Below are 21,634 nucleotides of genomic sequence, written 5' to 3' on the forward strand. Positions count from 1 at the left end.
TGCGCAAAATATCATTTATGAACTTTTATAGATGTTAAATTATCAGTTTTAATGCATCAATTGAAATAAAAACACGAGATCAATTATTAAATTACAAGGAACGAACGTGCTTATTAATGGTAAGTTATCTGAGATTTTATATGAATATTGTTTAATTATAGGTATAAAACATGTTTTTGAACTGATTTAATCAAAACTTATGTAATTTTTTGTTCAGATACATTTTTTTTTTGAAATAGATAAAAAATGTGAGAAAAATGTGAAAAAAAATTAAACTTAAAATTTTTTTTTTAATTTAAAAATTAATTTAAAAAATAATTTTAATTTATTTTTTTTTAAAATATATTTTTTTAAATTAATTTTTTTTATTTAATTTCAATTTTTTTTTTTTTTTAAAAAATTAAATAATAAAAAAATTTTCTATTTTTTTTTTTTTTTTTTTAATAAAAATTAAAAATTTTTTAATTTTTTTATTTTTTTTTTTTTTAATTTTCATATTTTTTTTTTTTTCTTTAGTGATTTTCAAAAAAGGGCTTTTTGTGGGTTTTCTTGATTTTTTTTTTAATTTTCAATTTTAATTTTATTTTAAATTTTTTTAATAAATTTTTAAACTTAAATTTAAAATCTTTAAAAATTATTTAAATAAAAATTTAAACAAAAAAAATCTAAAGATAACGAAAAACTGAAAATAAATTAAAATACTAAATTGAAAAATAGAAAATTATTTTTTTTTTTAATTTAATAAATTATTTTTTTTAAATAAATTTTTTTTTTCTTTAAAAAAAATTTCTTTAAAAATTATTAAATTTAATTTTTTATTTAATTTTTTTAAAATTAATTTATTTTAAATTATATTAAGAATTAAAAAAAACTAAATTTATAATTTTTTTAAAATTAATTTCACATTTTTCATAATTTAGAACGCACTGTACCCTTATTTTGTAACAATTCTCCGTTGAATTCTTCTAAATGAATGAAGAAAATGAAAATGTTGCCACACAAATTTACGGAGTAGTTTAAATTTCTTGGGATTTTCAGATGCATGGCAGAAATTTATATGACGTCACTTTTGATTTATTTCATTTCTGCTTCTCTTGACATCGAACTTGAGGAATTTTCTTATTTAACCAAACCATAAAAATTAATTTCCTCTCCATTTCAGAATGACAAAAAAATCTGCGCCCAGACAGGGGCTCGAACCCTGGACTTTGTGGTTAAGAGCCACATACTCTACCGACTGAGTTACCCGGGCAGATGCTTTTCCGAGAGAAATTCATATCGATAATTTTAGACATCTGTGGAATTCTCATCATTACCATATCAACGTAAGTATTTATTATTATTATTTGAATTAATCCCTTTGAGAATCAACTAATATTAAATTACTTGGTTGTTACGAATTCATAACTTCAAACCGATAATTTTGCGAAAGGATTGATTACTCCGACACAAATACGATTAGAAAGCATTAACATCAAAGTTCATTTCATTCAAATCAGATTTCGCATATTGGTCAAAATCGTCATCGTTCGTAGAAAAAAAAATTGTTATTTTTAGAACGAAGCGCGCTAATTAGATTTATGTAACACGTAAACAACTCTCTCTCTCTCTCGCATACATAAATTATGTCTTGTCACGTTCAATTTCATCTGCCCGGGTAACTCAGTCGGTAGAGTATGTGGCTCTTAACCACAAAGTCCAGGGTTCGAGCCCCTGTCTGGGCGCAGATTTTTTTCTCTTCTCACAGCAGAAAAACTCATCAATCCGTAATCCAGTTATATTTGTTTTTGTGGCGTTTTGCGTTGATCCCCCCCGAAATCCCATGAGAGATTATTAGAATTAATTCCGGCGAACGTACTGACTTCATTTAAATTGATTACCAATTTTTTTGCACATCGTATATATTTATTTATTTTCCACGCCAGTGAGAGGCATAAACGAATTAATTCGGGGAGCTAAAGGGAAAAAAATATAGTTATAAAAAATAATAAAAATAACCGCAAAAGTGGATTGGGAAGAGAGCATTACTACTACCCTATGGGCGAAAAACGGGTCAGATTGATCCTTTGAGGGATCAGGTTGACCCCTCAGGAGTCTAATTGATCCCTTAAGGGCGTTTTTTGATCCCTCAAGGGTCCAAACTGATCCCTCAAGGGATCAACCTGATCACCTTGCGAGTTTGTCATCCGTCGACCCAAAAAATTGAATCTTTTAAGAGGTCAATTTGATCAAGTGTCAATATGATTTCTTAAGAGAGATACTTCTGAGTATCCCTAAAGAGATCAGGTTGATCCCTAAAGAGATCAGGTTGATCCCTAAAGAGATCAGGTTGATCCCTAAAGAGATCAGGTTGATCCCTAAAGAGATCAGGTTGATCTGTTAAAAGATCAGATTGAACCCTTAAGGGATCAATTTGACTCCTGAGGCATCAACCTGATCCCTTAAGCGATCAATCTGACCCGTTTTTCGCCCATAGGGTATACTGCATCCACACCGCGGCGATGAACGAACGAACGAAAAAAAAACGTTTGTGGGTAAAATAAATATTTTTCTGTCTTCTATCGATAATAATGTCAGAACTGAAAACGTTATGGGGTTACCTCAATGTTACCACAAAAAAATAAAAATTAAATTTTTCATCAGTTTAAAAAAAATTTCACAGTAAATTTTTATTTTTGATGAATATTTATATATTTTTATTTTTTTTTGTGTGTGAAATTGATGCGACATGCGAAATTTTAATGGTTTGTAGCGATTATTTTTACATTTTTAGTGACGGTTAGGGGATTATTGAGGCATATTTTCATTAATTTTTTATGCAAGTTCAAATATGCATAAAATATGCCATTTTTAACTCAGTTCATTCGTCACGTGGCAAACTTGTAATAATTATAGAGCTCTGCAATGTGACTGACGTATCTTGTATAATTTAAGATAACAAGTGTAATCGTTACATCATCATCATTTTGGCGGAAGGATGGATACACGATGACACGGGAGAGGAGTTAAAATGATGGCGGTTTTGTCATTATCGTAGCGACGACGTAAAAACAATACAATGGCATTATATTGCTGCGGTAAACAGGAGCATTGAGGACAATATTCATAAAAAAAAACCTGCTTATGTCATTATTATTGTTTCGTTGTAAAAGGAAGGAAGGTGATATAGATGGAGATGTATACAGGACGCAATAATATTATAATCGTAAAGGGACATTAAAATATCGCAATGTTTTTATGCGAGCAATAATGTTTTTGTTTGTGAGAAGCAGAGTGGTTCAAATTGGCGGGAAAAAAGGAGATAAGTTTCAAATTAATAATTTTTTTTTCAGTTTCAATTTTTTGGCAGTTTTGAGTTATAAAATGATTAAAAATGATAAATTAGAGCCCTCTGACAAATTTTTATCCATTTGGAGCAAGATTTGACAAAAATTGCTTTGACACAGTTTTTGACATAGTTTTTTTGCTCTTGATTTAGTTTTTAAAACAAAACTATGTCAAAGAAAAAAATTTTTTTCAGTTTCAATTTTTTGGCAGTTTTGAGTTATAAAATGATTAAAAATGATAAATTAGAGCCCTCTGACAAATTTTTATCCATTTGGAGCAAGATTTGACAAAAATTGCTTTGACACAGTTTTTGACATAGTTTTTTTGCTCTTGATTTAGTTTTCAAAACAAAACTATGTCAAAGAAAAAAAATTTTTTCAGTTTCAATTTTTTGGCAGTTTTGAGTTGAAAAATGATTAAAAATGATAAATTAGAGCCCTCTGACAAATTTTTATCCATTAAGAGCAAGATTTGACAAAAATTGCTTTGACACAGTTTTTGACATAGTTTTTTTGCTCTTGATTTAGTTTTCAAAACAAAACTATGTCAAAGAAAAAAATTTTTTTCAGTTTCAATTTTTTGGCAGTTTTGAGTTATAAAATGATTAAAAATGATAAATTAGAGCCCTCTGACAAATTTTTATCCATTTGGAGCAAGATTTGACAAAAATTGCTTTGACACAGTTTTTGACACAGTTTTTTTGCTCTTGATTTAGTTTTTAAAACAAAACTATGTCAAAGAAAAAAAATTTTTTCAGTTTCAATTTTTTGGCAGTTTTGAGTTATAAAATGATTAAAAATGATAAATTAGAGCCCTCTGACAAATTTTTATCCATTTGGAGCAAGATTTGACAAAAATTGCTTTGACACTGTTTTTGACATAGTTTTTTTGCTCTTGATTTAGTTTTCAAAACAAAACTATGTCAAAGAAAAAAAATTTTTTCAGTTTCAATTTTTTGGCAGTTTTGAGTTATAAAATGATTAAAAATGATAAATTAGAGCCCTCTGACAAATTTTTATCCATTTGGAGCAAGATTTGACAAAAATTGCTTTGACACAGTTTTTGACATAGTTTTTTTGCTCTTGATTTAGTTTTCAAAACAAAACTATGTCAAAGGAAAAAATTTTTTTCAGTTTCAATTTTTTGGCAGTTTTGAGTTATAAAATGATTAAAAATGATAAATTAGAGCCCTCTGACAAATTTTTATCCATTCGGAGCAAGATTTGACAAAAATTGCTTTGACACAGTTTTTGACATAGTTTTTTTGCTCTTGATTTAGTTTTCAAAACAAAACTATGTCAAAGAAAAAAAATTTTTTCAGTTTCAATTTTTTGGCAGTTTTGAGTTATAAAATGATTAAAAATGATAAATTAGAGCCCTCTGACAAATTTTTATCCATTTGGAGCAAGATTTGACAAAAATTGCTTTGACACAGTTTTTGACATAGTTTTTTTGCTCTTGATTTAGTTTTTCAAAACAAAACTATGTCAAAGGAAAAAATTTTTTTCAGTTTCAATTTTTTGGCAGTTTTGAGTTATAAAATGATTAAAAATGATAAATTAGAGCCCCCTGACAAATTTTTATCCATTTGGAGCAAGATTTGACAAAAATTGCTTTGACACAGTTTTTGACATAGTTTTTTTGCTCTTGATTTAGTTTTCAAAACAAAACTATGTCAAAGGAAAAAATTTTTTCAGTTTCAATTTTTTGGCAGTTTTGAGTTATAAAATGATTAAAAATGATAAATTAGAGCCCCCTGACAAATTTTTATCCATTTGGAGCAAGATTTGACAAAAATGGCTTTGACACAGTTTTTGACACAGTTTTTGATTTAGTTTTCAAAACAAAACTATGTCAAAGAAAAAATTTTTTTCACAATTTTTTGGCAGTTTTGAGTTATAAAATGATTTGATAAATTAGAGCCCTTGACAAATTTTTAACAAGATTTTTGACATAGCTCTTTTATCCATTTAGTTTTTGACAGTTTTTTTGCTCTTGATTTTCAAAAAAATTGCTTTGCCAAATGACATCCTGTAAGGATGGACCAAGATAACAAGTAACAAGTGAGATAGAGGCAATGCGATACAAAGAAAAAAACCAAAACTGTGTCAAAGAAAAATTTTTTTTCAGTTTCAATTTTTTGGCAGTTTTGAGTTATAAAATGATTAAAAATGATAAAGCAGAACCTGAACACAATGAACCAAATGATGACAATTCGTGAACCAGTTTTGCTCAAAATTCTGAATTCCTTGAATCTTCAAACTTCAGATTGAACAACTCTGCCTGAATGTCCCACGAAAATTTGTTGAATCATGACAAATAATAAAAGTAAAGAAAGAAGTTGCCATGATAATAATGATGATGATTTTTTGTGACGTGACATATTTATTGTCCAAGTTCCTTTGTTGTCATTCTACCTATCTATCTCTTTGTTCTTTGACGACATGCCAACGACAAACTGCTTCTTCGACCATCATTCGACAACTCAACTTCACGAACAGCTCCTCATTTATTTGTTGCATAATAATGTTATTACATCTCTCTCTCTCTGTGTTTACGGGACATCATGTCATGCCATCAGATTGTCTTCTTCAGCGCACAGAAGCGAAATAAAATAACAACTCGGGTAGAACGCAGGATGAAATAATTCTGTAATGATTATCAGTGACAACAACGCGCTCAGTGGATGAGCAGCAAGAACAACAAAGAGACTTCAGGTAAATGTCATGGAAAATTAAACTTTTGTTATTGTTATGATGATTATTCTGCTGGCTGCTGGTCTGCATGCGAACCTAAATACAAAAGAATAACAATAAACATTTCTTGTGCAAACACCAAACACGGCGGCGGAATGTTGGAATGCAATGACACGGGTGCCGAGGTAATATATCACAGATGTTCGTTGTCGCATTCATTCCATGCCGCCGCCCTCTGTACAACGAGAGCAATGAGAGAGAGAAAAAAAGTTAATTTTGCAAAACGCTTAGGTGCTTTTAAGGGGATTCAACGGGAACGGATAAAAATATTACGACATGAATTTATGACAGGACACTTTTTAATTGTTTTGTTAACTTTTTCATTGATAAGGAGGGAGCCATTTTTGTTGTTTCTCTTGCCCGCCAAAAAAAAAGATCAACCGCATAAAAGTAATTTTGCACCGCATCACATCATCTCGGAATCGTTGAAATAATTACACTATCGCACGCCGCCGTGATTGTTGTACCTTTCATTTCATACACCGATAGTTATCTTGTTTTTTGCACTGATTTCATTTGCAGAAAGATTTTTTAAAGTAGCACAAATTGTTGTGAAAATTTTATTTTTCGCGAAAATTTTAAAAAACAAAATATTTACATTTAAAGGATATAAAAAAATTAGAGGAAAATTCATAAAAAAATGAAGATAATTGAAAATTTTTGTTTAATTAAAATTGGTTTAAAAAAAATGTTTTTATGTTTCTTTTTGATTTTAGAAGATTTTAAAAATTAGAGAAAATTAAAAAAAAATAATAATTAAATTTAATTTAATTTAAAAAATGAAAACATTTTAAAAATTATATAAAATTAAAAAAAAATAATTAAATTTATTTAAAATTTTAATTAATTAAATTTAAATTTAATTAAATAAAAAAATTTATTAAATTAAAAATTAAATAACAAATAAATAATTTTAAATAAAAAAATTAAAAAAAAAATCTTTGAATTTTTTTTTTGAAAAATTAAGTTTTATTCAAATGCATTTTAAAATTTTAAGAAAAATTGATTAAAAAATTCAAAAAGTTTAAAATATTAATTTAAATAAAAATAGAAAAAAATTGATAAAATTTAAAGGAAAATAATAATATTAAAAAAAAAGTAAAAAATTTAAAAAATCAATAAAATTAAAAAAAAAATAAAAGAAATTAAAATTAATTTTTAAAATTAAAAATCAAATCATTAAAAAAATTTAAAATAATTTTTTTTATTTAAAATAATTTAACAAAAATTAAATGAATTAAAATTTTAAATAAATTTAATTATTTTTTTTAATTTTCTACAATTTTTAAAATTTTTTTTATAAATAAAAAAAAATAAAATTAAAAAAATCCTTAAAAGAAATATTTAAAAAATTCGAACTTCCTTTTAAAATTTCGTTACATAAATTTTTCACAAAGAAGCGAAAAATAAACGCAAATATGGTAGCAAGCAACAAAGAGACATACAAAAAATTTAATTAATGATAACAGTAATTATTCCATGTTTAATTGTCCGAATGAAAACAAATTTATATTATTATTGCTATTATTACATTTTGTCGCGAAATTACATCACGAGCCATTTCTTCCCGTTGCTCTTTTATGACAAAATGTTCTCTGTCGGCGGCGGCGCGGCGTCTCGTGACAACAATTTTGATGCAGACCCGCTACTACTAACAAAATTGCATCCAATAAATTTCTTTATTTCGCTCCTTTTTTATGATTTCATTTATTAAAACGGGGCATACTGAAAAAAAAAATACGTGAAAATTATAAATGTACGAGCGAAATGAGTGAAAAGGCAAAAGCAGGTCAGATTTTTATAGCTTAATCTCTGGGGCACAAATAATGTGTAATAGGTTAATTTGATTTTATCTCTGGCACTCTCGCTACTGCATTAATTTTACGAGTGTGTGTGTGCAAAGGTTGTCATGGCAAAAAGGGAACGAAATTAATCAAATGATAAAAAAAAGCATGTACGAAAAAATTCATAAAAAAAAGATGTAAAATTAAAATAAAAACATGATGTAATTGCAATTACACAACATGATATGCTGCGTCTCTGTATGTTTATTTAAGAGATAAGAGATCACATCACGAAATTGCCAATTTTTATGGTATTTTTTTTTTGTTTCTGGTTTGTTGTTGGAGAAAAAATACTTGAATTCGGTGAAATTGAATATTTAATAAAAAACAAAAAAATAAAATGAAGGAAAAACGTTTGATCTGCACTTGATGATGATTATTATTACATTACAATGGAATATTGAATGGTCTGTAGATACAACGAGAATGCAATGGATAAAAAAATTTTTTTTTTCAATAATTTTTGATATTGTGAATTTAGTTTGGATAGAAGAAAATTTCTGATTTGCTCAAAACATTTTTTCTAAATCTTTTTTTTTATTTTGTTAAAAAATCTAAAAAGTATAAAAAAAATAATTTAAAAATTTCGTCTTAAAAAATATTTTAAAATTTTCTATTCAAAAAATATTTTAAAATTTTCTCTCCAAAAAAAATAATTTAGATAAAAATTCAAAAATTAATTTATTTAAAAAGAATTTATTTAAATTTCAAATTTATTTAAATTTTAAAAAAAAATTTTGTACATAGGGGAAAACGGGGTAAATTCGCAAACCTTCGGAACCCCTATTTCTCCATGTTCCGGATCGAAAAAAAAATTTAAAAATGTCAAAAAAAATATTTTAAAGAATTAAACGCTCTAAAACAAAAAAAATTTTCTCGAAAAATTTTTAAAATGCGTTTTTATTTATTTTCGAAAATAAAAAATTTAATTTTTTGAATTGGAATTAATTTTTTTTGTCTACTTATTCAAAATTTTAAATTAGCTTTAAAAAATAAATAAAAAAAAATTTCGCACATTCATACAATTTGGCGATAAAAAAAAAAAAATTACAATTGGCTTTTAATGGACAAAAAAAGTTTATATGAATTAATTAATTTTTTTCAAAAATATATTTTTTTGATTTTTTTTCTAAGCCTTTTAAAGTATTGTTCGAAACTTAAAAATTTTGCTACAAAAAATTTTTTGAAAAAATCGTTTATATTAAAAACAACAGTTAAAATAAATTTTTTCCATAAACTAAATAACAAATTTTTTTGAATATCTTACTATTTAAAAAATATTTTTTTAATCGAAATTTTTTTAATTTACCCCGTTTTCCCCTATTTTTTTTTTAAAATTTTAAATAAAATAAAACAATTTTTGTAAATATTTTTTAAAATAAGAACATTTTTAAAATTATTTTTTATAAATACAAAATTTTAAATAAAATATTTAAAAAAAAATTTCAATTGCAAAAGGAATTTAAAAAACATTTTTTGTATGAAGCATATATTTATATTTTTTAATGTTTATATTAAAATAAAAATTTATTAAACAAATTAAAAAAATAAAGTTTATTGAAAATATTTTTTAATCATTTATTTTTTTCATAAATAAAAAAATCTTTTTATTTATTTATTTTATTTTTTTTTTTGAAGAGAAATTTTTTAAATATTTTTTCAATAGAAATCTTTTAATTAAAATTTTTTTAATTAATTTTTTTAAAATTAAATAAAATAAAATAAACTCACCTTTCAGATTAATTCCTTTAAAAAAAATCCTCTTCTGCATTAAATTTCTTCACATTAAATTTCCTGTTTAATATTCGAAGTATTTCGCTTCCGAAACCATTTTTTCTCCTGTTCATATGTTTTTTTCTCTCCAACCAACCAACAGTTCAAACCAAAGAAAAAAAAATCAAATATCGCATTTGAATACCTTTTTAAATAAAATAATAATAACAATAATTTTTCCGCCTTTTTTTCTCTCGCTCGCTCCAAACCAGCACTATTCGGTTGCTTCTCGTGTCTCGTGTAAATTGAGAATCAATAAAAGCCACAAAAATGTTGTTTTATATTTTATTTCTTGTACGTGAGCTAGACAGAGGGAAGCGGAAATGGCATCTAAAGCAATCGTAACGGTCATTAATATTTGTACGTGTCTATGATTAAAATAAAATAAAAAAAAGGAAAATAAAAACTGGGCAATAAAAAGCAATCCTCTTTGAATAAATTTGTGCAAAGCTAACGTTGCGTTAAACGGCGAAACTGAAGTAATGGGAATATTTAAAATATTTTTTTTTATTTTGTTTGGAATTTGTTGACTTTTGATTTTTTTTTTGAAAAAAAAAATTTTAATCCTGCGATGAAAAAAAAAAATTAAAAAAATCGCAAAACGACAAATTAAGGAATATTTTCACGTTCCAATAATTTTAAAGAATTTATCTAATGACATGAAGATATTTCCCAATTTTCAATAAATTTATTTCTGGGATGTGAAAATTTAATTTTTTCAAATAAAAAATTATTTTTCTCCCTAAAAAATTATTTCAGATCCTGCATTTCGTGCAAACTCAATTTTAAATAAAAAAAATTCTGAAATTTGATTTCATTTTCTTCTCTTTATATTCTCGTTCTTCATCCACAGATCGTTTGCAGCATAAATTCAGCAAAAACGACGATGAATTCACAAAAAAGTAGGAAAAACTAGTCATCGTCGAACGACTTTTCTGCAAAAGCGTTCAAAGAAAATGGAATAAAAGTAACAGGCAAAAGAGGTGAAAGTAATTGTCATGCTTGATTACCTAAACCTCTCTCATTTAAGATTCATGAAAAAAAAATAACGTGACGATGTTGCTGTTTTTACTTTTTTGAGTAAAAAATTCTTTACAAGTGTCAATTTCGGGAAAACGTGTCTGATTTTTATTTCTATTTTTAGGCGAGAAATATTTATGCGTCTCGGGTAAGTAACCTACTGCCTTAAAAAAATGTTGAAGTTATTATTAAAGATGCGAAATTCGAACAAAAAATGGAAGAAAAAAAAAATTGAAAAATTAATTTAAAATGAAAAGAAAGTAAATTTTGTTAAAAAAATTATTTCTATAAAATTAAATAATTGAAAAATAATTTTGAATATTATGTTATTAATTGTTTATTATTTTTATATGAAGTTTTAAAATTATTAATATAAATTAATTATTTAAAAAAAAACAAATGAAAGTAAACATATTCAATTAAATTAAAAAAATAATATTTTTTAAAATTTTCAACTAAATTCAATTTAAAAAAAATTTTTTTTTAAATATTTTTCATTCAAAAAAAAAAGATTTAAAATTAAAAATTTCAAAAAAAATATTTAAAATTAAATAAGTTATTTATTATTTTAAAAATTTAAATACAAAAATTTAAAATTTAAAAAAATTAAAAATTTAATTAAAAAAAATTTTAAAAATTTAATATTAAATTATTTATTTAAAAAATTTTAGTTCAATTTATAAAATAATATTTTTATAAATTTTTAATTAAATTAAATTCTATTAAATAAAAAAAATTATTTATTTTATGATTATTTATTTTAATATTTTTCATAAAATTAATTTTTCAATTTTTTTTTGATAAATTTCAAATAAATTTAAAAAAAAATTAACAAAAATATAAAAAATAAAGAAAAAACCTTTAACTTACCTTTTAAAAATTCGAATTCCATAAAGAATTTAGGTCACTTTAATTTCTCTTTGTCTCCTAAACTGCCCCTTTTCATATTAAATTGTCCTCTTTTTCCATTTCTCACCTTTAAATTCATTTAAACGAATTACTCGCATGTCATTGTGTCACTTTAATACAATTACAGAAGATGAACGTTCTGCCTCTAAAATGGAGATATTTCGGCGATACGAGCTGCCTGCCACACAACTCCACAAAACACATGTCCGCACAACAAGACGACATGCCGACATTCGACGAGGAGTGAGAGAAGAGCCCACACAGTCGTTAAATTAATTGATGTGCGTCACTTTTATATTTGCATGTCATGTCACCATTTATGCCGTTAAATGTCGGCTGTATGAATTGTGGGAGGCAGGTTCAAAGGTGAGATCTTTATTTAATATGTTATTTACGAAAACACGTGAAAATTGCGCTTTTGCCGAAGGGGTGAGAGAAAAAAATCATTTTTCTTCGCAAAAAAACGCAAAAAAGACGAAAAACATGAAAAAATGGTACTTCATCAATTAATTAATTAATTAGCAACACTCCAGATGTCAAATTACATCCTCTTTTCTCCACTCGATCATCAAACAAAAAAAAGCGAAAAATCGTATTTTTCGGCAAAAATATCAACAAAAACATCATCTGTGTGTCGAGAGCTTTTCAAAAAAACATAAAAATAAAATTTCTCATTTTCCTTCGAAATGCGCATCCAATTCTCGTATCAAATATCAAGGGCACGCAGCAATTAATCTTACACGGAATGACATTTGTTTACAATTTGCTTCATGTTTCATTCCAAAAAAAAGAAGAAAAAAATGTTCAAGGACTGACATTGATGCCTTTTTTTATCGAAAATATCTTCGGCGAGGGTTTTGTTCCCGTTGGACATGAAAATTCAAATTATTTACATAAAAAAGCATTTTTGGTACTTTTCCGTTCATTTTTTGTTGTGTCTTGGCAGTTGTCTGGGTTAGAAATTGATTTGGTTCAATTTTTCACTTGAGGCGGTTTCCGAAATTTTTTATTGAGAAAAGAAACCTTGAAGTTTTTTTTATGAAAAAATATTTATGCTTTTCGAACATTTTTGTAAAAATTTAAGGATTTTTTTTTATTTTATTTTTTTAAATAATTTATTTTTCTTTATTTTAATTTTTTTTTTGAATTAAAATGTTAATAATTTTTACTTAAATTTTATTCATGAATTAAAAAAAAAAAATATTTTTAATAAAATATTCAAAAAATTAATTAAAACAATTATTAAATAAAATATTAAAAATTTAAAAATCAACTTCTAAAATAATTTTTAAATTTCTGAAATTAAATCTTAGAATAAAAAATCATGCAATGCATTAAAAAAATTAAAAATAAAAAAAAAATTAAGTAAAAAACTTTAATTATTATTTTTGCTTTAAATATTATTTTTTTTTAATTAAATGTTAATTTAATTGTTAAATAAAATGAAAATTATGAAAAAAATGAAGTAAAATTTAAAAAAATATTAAGTAAAATTAAAAAAAAATACTGTTTGTAAAATACCTATAAAAAAATTTTAAAATTTAATTTATTAAAAAAATAAAAAATGTAAAATCAATTTTTATTAAAATAATATTTAAGTTTCTCAAAAAAATTAAATGAAAAAAAATCCTGAAAATAAATTTAAAACAATTCGTTCAGAATGAAAAATCAATTAGGTATTCGTAAAAATAAAAATTATAATTAAATAATTATTTAAGATTTTTTAAAAAATATTTTAACCTAATTTTTTTTTTTACTAATTTTCTTCTAACTAATTTTTTATCCAAACTCAAACAACAAAACCAATGAGTAAAGTTTCGAAACCCCAAAAAAAAAACTTGTACACAAATCGAAAATTAAACTTTCCAAAAACTAATCAATACATTCAATTGAGCTCTTTTTTGTGTGGCTGCTTATTTATGTGGTCATGTCATCATCATCCATGCACTTTCATTGAAAATCAATGACTTGATAAATAAATATGAAAATCCACTTTTTTGCTCTCACATATTTAAGTGCATGTGTGCGGATGAAAAACCAATTCTATCAAATATTCATTGAAAAATAATTTTTGTTCAAGTAGAAAATTATACCGCACAGATGAAAGCTTTTGTCATAAATAAATGAGTGACAATTTAATTTGAAACTAATTTCGTCCAGTTCGTGAAGTGAGAAAAACTAGAATTTTGCATTTGAGCAGAGATAATCCCACAAAAAACTTTTTGCTTGACCTAAAAATATAAAATAAAACTTGCATGACTGCTTTTCGAGTATTTTATTGGGAAATTTTGCAAAATTATTTCATTTTATTACTGAATCAAAAGCCGAAAGTTTAGGACTGAATTCAGGTAAAAATTCCGCATGGCATTCCTTAATCAATAGAGGCGGTTATTGAACCTCACAACTTGACTCAGACGACTGGAAATTAGTTTTAATTTGGTCCGATGATGCTCCTCCATTCTACGTGCTCGGAGAGAAAATAGAATTTTAGTAACGCCACAAAATCGTGTTGACAGCAATTGGTGAGAGAGACGAAACAAATTTGTCGAAAATATTGTACTATTTGGCATGAAATGTATAATCATGAGTTCATTCAATTTCGGAAAAAGTTTATATTTTCACCAAGGTTGTTCAATTTTTTGACTCGAGTGAATTTTTTAAACGTAATTTTTTATTTTAAATAATAAATAATTTTTAATAATTATTTTTTTTAAATAAATTTAAAAATAAATAAATAAATTAAATTTAAATTAATTAATTAAATTTTTAAATAAATTTTTTTAAACAAAAAAAATTAAAATTCTTTAAAAAAAATTGATAAAAAAGTATTTATATTAATAAAAAAAATTGGCCTGCACCGCCATTTTTTTTATTAATAATTTATTTTTAAAAAATTTTTTTTTTTTATTAATTCTTATTTTAATTAATTTTTCTATTTATTTATTTTTATTTTTTTAATAAATTTTTTTATTTTAAAATTTTTAAATAAAATTTTTATATTTTAAATAAAAAATTAAAACTTATTTAAAAAAAATATATGTTTATTTATTATTATTTTTTTATTTCTTTTTTGAATAATGAATAATTATTTTTTTAAAATAAATTAATTAATTTTTTTTTTATTTTTTAAATAAAAAAAAATAATAAATAATTAAAATTTTTAAATTAATTAAAAAAAAATAATATTTTTTTTATTTTTAAAGATAATAAATAAATAATTTAGTTTAGATAAAAATATTTAATTTTTAAAAAATTTTTAAATAAAAATTAGTAAAAAATTAAAATTAATTTAAAAAAATAAATAAATAATTTTATTGATTTTATTTTAATTTTTAAATAATTTTTTTATTTTTTTTTTAAGTTAAAAAAAACTTATTAAAAATTAAAATTATTTAAAAAATAATATATACTTTTTAAATTTTTATTTTTTTTTTTTTTGAAACTAAATTTAATACAAAAAAATATTTATTTTAATAAAAAAGCGCAAAATTTGCATGGAAATTGCACCGCCTTGCCTTAATGACCTAAAGTTTGAAAAACAGAAACGAGAAAGGACCACAATTTAACAATTGACACACACACACAAACTCTCTTCACATATTCTCCCTCTCGAATATTCGCTACTTTGTTCGATGCGTTCTAGCCACAAATACGATATATGGTCATGATGTCCAAACGAAATTTTATTGCAATAAATATTGTTTCGTTCTTTTGCATGCTTTTTCGCATAAAATTACTCCATGGAATTTTTCCTTCTAACTTTTTCTTTTTTTTTTTTGGTTTCTCGATTTATTGAAAAACGAGACATTTTTATTGACAAAAATTAGATTAAATTCTTGCTGCGCAAATTTTTCAGGCATGTGACTTTGAATGTTATCATTTTCATAAATTAAGTCGGTTATGGTCAACCAGGTAATAACGCATCATGCACGTGACAAATGCAGGCAGGAGGCACAAAATTTATGTGAATTCAAATTGTTTGTGTGCGATGTCTGTGTTTTTGAATTATTTTGACATAAATTATGCAATTTGTCATAAATTTGTAGCATCTCACTTTTTGGCTGAGGTAAATATTTATATTTGCATGGAAAATGTGAGAGGAGGAGAGATGGAGAGTGAATTTGGTCAAGTGTCAAATAAATGGCATTAATTGGAAATTTGTGGTTTTACGGGTACTCAAAATTTGTGCATGAATGAGTTTTGGAAGAGATTTTGACGATAAAAATGATTTTTGAGGTGTTTTATTGATTTTTGCTCCTGAAAAGTATGCAATGAAGCTTACATTTTAAAAATTCAATTTTTTCCAAATTTTTATATATTTTTCTAACTTTTTTTTAATACAGAAACCTTCTAAAGGTTAAAAACAACAATATTTAGTAAGATAAATTTTAAGATATAAATTTAAATTTTTAGTTTTGCGTTATAAAATTTGTATAAATTTTCTTCTCAGGTCATAAAAGCTAAATATTCTTTAAAATAAAAATTATAAATTTAATTTAATTAATTTATTAATTATTAATTTAATTTATTAATTTGAAAAATTAATTTAATTTAACAAATAATAAGATTTAAATTAGGTAATAAAATATTTTTTTTTATAAAAAAAACTTAAAAAATATTTTTTTTTTATTTTTGCACAAAAATAATTTTTCAAAATAAATTTTAAATTAAAATAGAATTTTTCAAAAAATAATTAAATATTTATTTAATTTAATTATTTAAAAAAATTTTTAAATTTATAAAAAAAATTCAAATTTAATTTAAAAAAAAAAAAACATTTTTGTTTATTTAACATTATTTTATGTACTTTCAGGTCAAATTTTCTTAAGAATTATTTTTTTTTATTTTTAATTTAATTTTAATTTTTTCAGAGATCCTAACTCTGAGGCACTCCTTCGTTATTATGCAACGCCATATGTTTCAGCAAACACTCCCTCTTGGTAAACGTTTGAGCGCAAACCGTACAAACATGTTCGTCAATTCGCCACGTTTCCGGCAAATCCACAGGATCCGGTTGATTCGTATTCAAAACCTCATTCCGATGAACCGCCGTTTTGAAATGATTCCTCAAATGCGATCCGCCCGCAAATTGTTTCTTGCAAACGATGCACTGAAACCTCTTTTGAGTCGTTTGCGCTTTTCTCCCGCCTTTCATTGGCGCCGTTTCAAAATCGATAATTTTCTCCGCTTTTGGCTGTTGCTTGATGATTTTAATGACTTGCGAAGGACCTCGTTGCGGCATCAAGTTCGTGCCGGGACGATGATGAACGACTGTCGAAAAGTTTTTGTGCGGAAACATTTGACGGGTTTCTTGAATGTCTCGCTCGATTACTTCCAAAATGTCTTCGATGGTATAAGGCTCCAGAGGTTCAAGATCTGGCATTGAATCGTTCGAGTCGAGAGACGAACTGCGAATTACCATTTTTGGGATGATGATCGGGTTGGGGTCGAAAGTTCGAGCACTAAGTTCGAGCTGTTCAGCGATTTTTCGAATTATCATGAGTTTGATGTCGTTTTCCGTGTGAAGTTGTTGCTTCTGAGGGATTATCTGAGGCATCGGAGGTTGTTGAGAAACATTCGCGAACATTTCCTGTCCGTAATTGTGTTCGTTATTGACATTCGTGAAGCTGCCAGCGACATGTAAAGGCGACGGCATCGAAGAAACCGACATTTGGCTACTTGGGCGAAGAGGCATCGTTCCTCGAACTTGATTTCCAACAGGGTCTATGTTAAACATTGGCGACGGGGGTTCCTCGTGAACTAAATATGGCGACGATAGAGGTACAGAACAACTTCGTTCGCTTCCTCCGCCAGGACTGAACATCCCGCCAACAGGGGGCGTTCGTGAAGGGCAATAATTTTGTTGTTGATAGGGGGCGCTGTGCTGTTGTTGCTGTACGTAAGAATTGCTTTGAACGTGAATCGGACTCATCATTCGATTGTTATTGACGAGCATTCGTTGATCTGGACCTGCATAAGGAACGTAACGATGCTGTCCTTTCATCACGTAACCTTGTTGTTGTTGTACGCCATGTTGTTGAAATTGCCCGCCAAATTTTTGAATAGTGTTGCCATGTTGATCAACTGTCACAAAATGCTGCGGCGAATTCGGAGACATTAGTTGCTCGTGATATGGCGACATTTCGTTCTCGTAAACCATTTTTGTGTCTTTGTTTATTGGATTTTTCGTTTAAACTGAAGATTTTTAACGAAAAATCTTCAGTTTTAAACAAAATTCTGACTCAACTTTGACGTCTTGTCAAAAAACTGACAAGTATCGAAAATGATTCATTTTGAACCAATCCAAGGCATTTTTAAGAAATTTGTGGAAAAATACTCAAATTGGAATTTCCTGAAATAATCTCGAACTTTTCATTTAAAAAAGTCATAAAAATCGTTAAAATTTTAATTAATTAAAGAAAATTAATTTATGACGAGAGAAAATTGCCAGGCGTCGTCACCTAATTAGTCCCTCAAAACTGTCGTAAAATGCAGCTTTTGCCGGAGGAAATTTAATTTGATCCCTTAATTACAGGAAATTAAATAAAATCTAAAAACCTCCCGAAAAAACCGCAGCTTTCAAGGCAAACCGAGGAATATTAATCATAATTCGGTCCATAAATGTCAGCTGAAATCCCCTTTTCTCATTTAATTGTTTTAATGTAATAAACTGCAAAATTATGTCCGATTTATTTATTTGTCGAGCACGTGTCGTGTGACTTTTCTATGCGATACGACAAAAGGACAAAAAGGAAATAAATCTGAAATAAGTTTGCTTGGGGAATGTTTTTATTAATTTATTTATAAAAAGACCGAATACTTTGAACGAGAAAACACGAGAAAAGAGAGAAATATTTGTCCAGAATTATGCGAATTATTTATTATTTGTAAGTTTTTTGGTTTCGGAATTTATAGTGTCGTGCTGCTATTGCTATTGTATTGGTTTTGAGCTTGTTTGGAGGAAAGTATGCTATTCACTAAGAGCTTTTGTGTGTTTTTGAAATAAGAGAGTTTGGAAAGAGAATTTAAGTTTAAGGTCAACTGAGATTTTGTTTGTGAAATTTTAAATAGTTTATGTTGTCTTGCCTTTCTAGGCTTTGAAAAAATTGATTTTTTAATTAAAAATTAAATAATGAATTTTTTTAAATTAAAAATTAAATTAAAATAATAATTTATTTTTTTTTTTAAATAAAATTCTTAATAAATTTTTAAATATTTAATTTTTAAAAATAAATAAATTTTAAAATAAAAAAAAAATAATTCAAAATAAATTAAATTCAATTGTTTAAAAAATTAAAATTAATTTTTAAAGAAAAATTATAAGGTTTAAATAAAAATAGAAAATTATTGTAAAAAACAATTAATTTTAATTTATTTATTTTTTATTTTTTATAAAGTTTATTTTCAAATTAATTTTAATTTTTAAATATTTTTTTCATTTTTTTTTATTTTTAATTAATTTTCTTCTTAATTTTTATTCATATTTTTTTTCTTATTTACAAATTCATATTATTTTTATTTAAATTTTTAAATTTTTTTCTAATATAATTTTTTTTAAATATTCATGAAGAAAAAATTATTGAAACATTTAAATTAAAATTTAAAAAAAATTAAATAAAAATGTTCAAAAATTTAAGAAAAAAAATTAATTAGGGGAAAACGGGGTAAATTCGCACAGCAAATTTCGATTGGATAGAAATCATTGAATAGTGAAGATATTCAAAAAAATTTGGATGCCATTTTGTAGCTTGGAATCCTAACTTTAATTTACTGTTAGTCAACTTTGCTCCAACTGTTGTTTTTATGCTCGATATAAGCGGTTTTCCAAAAAAAGTCACACGGGGCAAATTCGATTTTTACGGGGTAGTTTCGAACAGTCACTTAAAATGGCTCTAAATGTCACATAGAACACGAAAAAATCAAAATTTTTTATATTTTTGGAAAGTTCAGTCAAATACCTAACTTTTACCCATATGAACTTTTTTTGTCCTTCAAACAGACTTCAAGCTACAGCCAATTGAAAAAATTGTAATTTTTTATGTATTTTGTATGGAAAATTTCCAAAATTCGCCAAATTGTATGAATGTGCGAAGGTGCCCCGTTTCGGTTTTTATCACATTTTTGTTCGTAGAATTTTTATTTATGGAGTTAATTTAAAATTTCTACCTGGAATAAGTAGACAAGAGTCCATACTTATGATTCCAATTCAAAATTATTTTTTCTTTGAAGCTTTTATATTTTTCCGGGCCATTTTAGAAAGTCGAAAATTTACAAAGGATTTTTTCAAAATTTTGAATTTTTTCTTTGTTTTAAAATTGGCTTTAAAATGCCGTCATTTTGACATTTTTAGATTTTTGATTTTCGATCCGGAACATGGAGATAATAGGGGTGTTCGAAGGTGCCCCGTGTGCGAACTTACCCCGTTTTCCCCTATTATAAATCAAAAAAAAAAAAATTTAAAAATTCATTAATTCATTTAAAAATAAATTTTATAAAAAATAATTAAATTTAATAATATAAATTAAAATTATCTTAATTATTTTTTAAAAATTAATTAAAAAAAAAAAGTAAATTAAAATTTGTTTTTATAAAATTATGAAAAAAATATTAATTTATATTTTTATTTAAATCTTATAATTTTTCTTTAAAAATTAATTTTAATTCAAAAATAAATAAAAAATATTACATTAATTATTTTTTTTCAACTAAAACAAAAAGTCACTAATTATGATAAAGACTTACTCACATAAAAATAAATGTTCCGCGCAAACAAATTTATATTTTTCCTCCATTTTCAGTTCGTGTGGTATCGAGAACAAAAATAATAACTTTTATTTATTGTTTATCTTTTCATTCATTTTAATGCAACTGCCATGAAAAACAGCAGGCACCTTGAAATAAACATAATAATTTTGCATTTTCGAGTACATTTATTTACTTTTTTTCTCTCTGTTTCTCAGAATTGTGAAATAAATGAGAAAATAAGCTTTTAATGAAAATAAAAAAAAAAATGAAATAAAAAATTGTTACTCAGCATCGAGAACAAGGTTGTGCCACAAACTGCAGAAAATGAATTCAAATGTCATTCAAGCCTTAAGGCCATATCTTTGAATTTAATCAGAGTCGAGATTTGATTCATCTCCGTTCGTGTGTGAGTATCCTTTTTGCCTTTGCCGTCGAGTGAAGATAAGGCAACCAGAGAGAAAGAGAGACATTATGCAAATTGAGTTTTACATATCACAAAACATAAAATCTGATTTCGAATGCATATCTCCTTTGATTTGACACTTGTCCTTCGTTCCATCGTGCAACAATCTAATTTTACAAAATGCACAAAGCTAATTTAGAAATCATCTCCAAGTATCGAATGACAAGTATCTCTCGGACAACAACAACGAAAAGGTAGATAATGTTAGATAAAAATTTTAAAAGGATGTCCTTTACCTTCTTCATGAAGTTGTCGCTTATGGAAACGTCGAAGGAGAAAACAAAAATTTATTATTCAAGACATTAAAATGGCATTGAGGAAGAAGAGATTGACCAATCGATCGCTTTTTACAGCCTTTTTGATGAAATTTAGAGATTTCGAGTGATAAGCAGTTTTTGCTTTGAAGGAAGAAGCCTGTGGCAAAGCACTGTTCGAATCAAGAAGCAAAGAAAAACGACTCATGAATATAAAGATTGAATTGAATTACGATCCGATTGACATTTAAATGTAGTCATGCCCAAAGTCAAGTGGTTTTTTTCTTCGTCAGAGAGATACTTTTGAATGGCTTGTCTACTTTTTACGACAAACGGGTTGATGTAGAATGCTTATATTTATGTCTGGCAAGTTTTTTTATTACCAAAAAATTGTTTAAGAATTGGTTAAAAATTCTCTCTTTAAAGATGTTTTAAAGATGAAAATCGATTTTTTTAACCAACGAGTAAAAAATTTAAATTCATATAAAATTTGAAATGCAATATCTTGAGAATTTGTTTGATAAATTCATGTGAATTTTGTTT

At 25.5% G+C, this 21,634-nt stretch overlaps 2 non-coding genes across 2 annotated transcripts; one reads left to right on the forward strand and one right to left on the reverse strand.

Annotated features, from left to right (window-relative positions):
- Positions 1 to 1,179: 1,179 nt before the first annotated feature.
- Trnak-cuu (transfer RNA lysine (anticodon CUU)) lies at positions 1,180 to 1,252 on the reverse strand. Its single transcript has one exon. It is a non-coding gene; the product is annotated as a tRNA-Lys (tRNA).
- Positions 1,253 to 1,651: 399 nt separating this feature from the next.
- Positions 1,652 to 1,724, forward strand: Trnak-cuu (transfer RNA lysine (anticodon CUU)). Its single transcript has one exon. It is a non-coding gene; the product is annotated as a tRNA-Lys (tRNA).
- Positions 1,725 to 21,634: the final 19,910 nt, after the last annotated feature.

The sequence above is a fragment of the Culicoides brevitarsis genome, chromosome 2, assembly GCF_036172545.1.
Source record: "Culicoides brevitarsis isolate CSIRO-B50_1 chromosome 2, AGI_CSIRO_Cbre_v1, whole genome shotgun sequence".
NCBI lineage: Eukaryota > Metazoa > Arthropoda > Insecta > Diptera > Ceratopogonidae > Culicoides > Culicoides brevitarsis.